General features: G+C 37.0%; 1 protein-coding gene across 1 annotated transcript in view; it reads left to right on the top strand.

The window, feature by feature from the left end:
- Positions 1–3,408: 3,408 nt before the first annotated feature.
- Positions 3,409–4,562, top strand: part of LOC108966406 (rhophilin-2) — a gene marked incomplete at its 3' end in the record, with an annotated part of 110,514 nt that continues 109,360 nt past the window's right edge. Inside the window, 1 exon segment of the mRNA XM_018929274.1 lies at positions 3,409–3,863.

The raw sequence follows: 4,562 nt of genomic DNA, 5'->3' as shown, positions 1-4,562 counted from the left end.
ATTAAAATTTGTGGATTATAATTTTTGAAATTAGGTTTATAATTTAACTTAAAAATTTTAATATTATAACCACCCACTTGCTGAGCAGCAATGTTACATATAAAAGCACACACTTATTCACAACAATGAACCGTTAGAATTAAACATTAACATTTACATATACACACACTTACATAAATATGTAAGCAAAAAAAAAAAAATACCAACACTCATACATACAAACATAAACTTGTAAAAGTGAAACAATGAAAACTTTCCGTTATGAATAGCAACTGTAAATTTAGGTGCGAAACTCTTTAAGATACACATACATACATACACACAAAAAATGTTGCAACACATAGGAAACGCTACGAATGCGAATTTATTATATTAAATCTAATTATAAGTTGAAACATTTTGCACCCATTCTTACGCAACGTTCGTGCAACAAACATAAGCTTTTCGTATGTTTTGTTCCGTTATGCCGCGTCTTGTATTCACTGAAGTTTTATATGCTATAGTCTAAATAATGCAAATGTAGAATTTACTCGTACATAATTCCGACTGACTTAAAAAAAAAATAAATGAAAAACACGTAAAAAATTATAAAAAATGCTGCGCATGCGCTCCCCACACCCCCGCTGCGATATGGCGTTACTTTATGCGGGATGGAGGGGCAGCAGTAGCCGCCAAGTGAAATACATAAACAAATTAAAATTTTAATTAGATATGCAATGAAACAAACAGAAATTTACATTTAACAAAAACAAATAATTGAAAATTATTTAAAATTAAATTGTGACACTCATATTAGCAAATTAGACAAAATGCATTGCGTTTGTTCGAATATTTAAGATTTTTCGTTTTATTTACAGACTCACATGCAGATATACATACATATAAAAAAAAAAAAACAATTGCCTCTACATAAAAAACAACAGATATTTGTGTAACGTTATAAGCTGCATGAGCTTGTATAAATGATATTCAATAAAACAAAATCCTTTTTTCTAAAAAAAAAGATATGCATTTTTTTTATATAATCTCCAATGTGAAACACACTGAAAGCGGACTAAATTTTTATACTTTGTGAAGTTTGTGGGTTCCAGAGCCAGGCTGTCTAAAAGCTGGTTCTCAGTGGTACCATTAGACCCTTGAAATGTGGCAGCTACAAAATGTTTGTATCAAGTTTTTAGGGCCACAGCAATGGGCAGTATCACCGTCAAATCGTGCTTGGATTCAGTACAGATAGGTTAGGCTCGTTCTTTGCGAAGCTACAGAAAAGAAGAACACCTCTGTTCGAACTATAATTTACCAAAACGCTTAGTAGTCCATACAAATTTGTACAGGCATTTAATTTCCAATCCCTCCAACTGAACTGGGTTGTCTGGAGGTGTGCGCTCCCAAGTGTTTAGATCTTGACCTGCCAAGAGAATACGGAGTACCGACCCGTTCTCATTCTACAGATAGCAGTTCTATTGTGTTTTTCCTTGCTAGCTCATCAGCTTTGCAATTTCGTTCGATTCCGCTATGGCACCTATACCATTTTTATCACAAATACAGTCGATGCTATTGATAGCGAGATTAGGCACTCCTAGACCAGGTCTGAACGCGCTGTTAATGAGTTCAAGCCTAGTATCGTGGCTCTGCTATCTGAACGGTCACATTCCTCCACCAACCTTCCCCCAAGCTTTGAGTCATCCGTAAAGAAGATCACTGCCCATCTTCTCCAACGGTTTCTTTCCACCCACAACTCCCTCGTCGATATATGGGCTACTCCCTGATCCAAGTGAGCCGGTATGAAGTCAAAGTGTGTGAGGATATCCGAGTGTTCACATACGTTTTCTTTTAAGAACTCAAATTCTCTGAGTCTGATTGGAAATTTTGTAGCCATACACCTTCCGTGGATGTTGGAGTGAATCTTAGTGCACCACACATGCTTATGAGCACCGCCCGTTGAACACTTTTGAGTTTTTTTGCAAGTGGGGTCTTTTGCCATTGGCTCCTCTATAAAATTATAAGGCAATCGGTGCCTTCTTTGCTCTCTCTTCGATATTCGGCTTCCATGAAAGCTTCTTAACCAGGATGAGTCGTAGATATTTCACTGTATCCGCCGGATGCAGATGGATGTCTCCTATTCGCGGCACCGCTGCCACCGGGATCTTATATCTACTAGTAAATAAAACCATCTCGGTTTTACTTGGGTTGATGTCGATCAGGATCCATAGAAGAGGAGATAGGAGATCTTGTGGGGTTCCCCTACTCACACTTCGTGGAGCGCGTGCGTTGCCCCATTTCGTTTCAATCACTCTGTCGCACAGAAGACTGAGAATGATGCATTTGAGATTTGATTCAAAAACACGACTGTCCAGAGCAGCAAGGGCAGGGCTCAACAGCGAATTCCTTAATCCTAATGCAAGGCAGTATCTACTGACTTATCTTTACGATAAGCATGTTGTGCTTCTGATATATATAGAGATATATAGAATACGGTAGGAAGGCATGCCCGATGACTGAAATTTACGAATGCTTTGGCCCATCCACAAAAAGGAGACTCCACAATCTGCGCCAACTACCTCCTCAACATCGCATATAACGTTCTATCGAGCGTACTGTGTAAAAGACTGAAGCCCGACGTCAATAAACTGATTGGATCTTATGAGTGTAGGTTAATGCCTGGAAAATTTACAATCGATCAGATTTTCACCATGCGCCAAATATTGGAAAATACTTGTCAAAGGAAATTCTACACACACCACCTCCGTCGATTTTAAAGCCACCTTCGACAGCACGAAAAGGAGCTACCTTTACGTCGCTAATACGGCTGTGTAAGCTGACGTTAAGCAGCACCAAAAGCTCCGTCAGGATTAAGAAATACCTTTCCGAGTCGTTCGATACTAAGCGAGGTTTCAGACAAGGAGGCTCTCTATAGTATGATTTCTTCAATGTATTGCTGGAGAAAATAATAGAAGTAAGTGGATTGCCATCAACAACCTTGCCATTAGCTCTGCTTTCTCTAGACTGGATAAGGAAGCGAAGCGACTAAACTTAACAGTTAACTTTAAAAATGTTGTAGGCAAATTTTTATTGAACAGTGTGTTTTGTGTCTCGCTATAATATTTTACAACTCTCAACAAGCTACCAATAAGTTTGGCAAAACGTGAGAGAGCGATATTCCTCCCACATCGAACTGCATAGGAAATTGCAGCAGTTAGCGAAACAGTGGCTTCAAAAGGTCGATATACAACAGGTGAGTTCAACTCTTGCACTCTCTGTACCATGCTCACAGATATACATTCCCTCTCTTTCGCTAGCTGCCTTCCCACTAACCGATGGAAACTCACCTGGTGAGTAACTTTACGTGCACGGCTTTAATTCAACTGACATTTCACCACAGTTAAGACGACAAGCTAAACAATTCGGTTTAGTTTTTAACGAATCAGCGACAATTGCGGACGTGAAAATTCGATACGACGGCGGTTGTATCAACATATAACCTTTTCATACCCAAACTCATTTCATATTTCGTATCATTTATTTACAAGTGGTTGTCAAACAGAGTTGCGGGCGCACTTCTCTGTGCCGAGTCGGTATCAAATTCCACGATTGAGTCGTGTTACAGTTTCGGTTCGAAAAAAAAATAAAAAAATAAACACAAAAAAGTAATTAAATTATGCTTATGGCTTTTATATAAAATTCAAATACATGCAATAAACGTTGGTATAATAAAAGTAACAACAACAATAACAGTTAGTGGCGACAAGTATAGCGTGGCTATAACTAGACGTGGCAAATAGTGCAAAAACAAACAATATAATAATATACATATTCGCGTGAAATAACTGTGAACGTTTGGGAAGAGTTATTTAACTCACCGGAAGGTAAATAAATATATATATTAACCGACGTACATAAGTAAGCGTGCTATGTAAATTAATATCAATGCAAATGCAGCCCACTGAATTGTAGTGAAAATAGGCTGCAATTATATAAACATAACTAACATAAAATAAATCAGGTCTGATGTACATATTATATGTATGTATTATATATGATAATAAGTATAAATGCACTTAAACATGCCGACATTCATCGTTTAAGGCGTGTTCTGTGCAAATAACTGAGTTGTGGGTGTGAATTGATCCCCAGTGTTGTGGAATGTTGCTGGTTAAACTACAACAACAATATAGCAACAGCAATAAAGTGGAAGTTTGTTTGTGCATATGTATGATTTATTCAAATTTTAGCGCATTAAGCAGTGCTTGTTAATGATATTTATGAGAAATCGTGTGGAAAACTTTTCAGTGAGACTTTTAAGGAAAATTTTAGTTAAATCGTGGAAATGTATATAAAGCTATAAATTAGTGCTGAAAAATATGTCATATAAAACAAATTATCAAGACACAAAGCAGGTTTGATTGAAAAATAATTTTATATATACATACACGTTTTGTCCGGGGTAAACTCCTAAACTACTGAACCAATTTTGGTAAAATTTAAGAGGCGGTGTCCAGTTTGATCCAACTTAAAAGATAGGACAGTTTATATCTCAATGGTAGAAGACAAAAGGATTTATAAAT

Source organism: Bactrocera latifrons, unplaced genomic scaffold (genome assembly GCF_001853355.1).
Source record: "Bactrocera latifrons isolate USDA-ARS-PBARC rearing strain unplaced genomic scaffold, ASM185335v1 scaffold_16, whole genome shotgun sequence".
Lineage (NCBI taxonomy): Eukaryota > Metazoa > Arthropoda > Insecta > Diptera > Tephritidae > Bactrocera > Bactrocera latifrons.
This window is presented reverse-complemented; position numbering and strand designations above follow the sequence as displayed.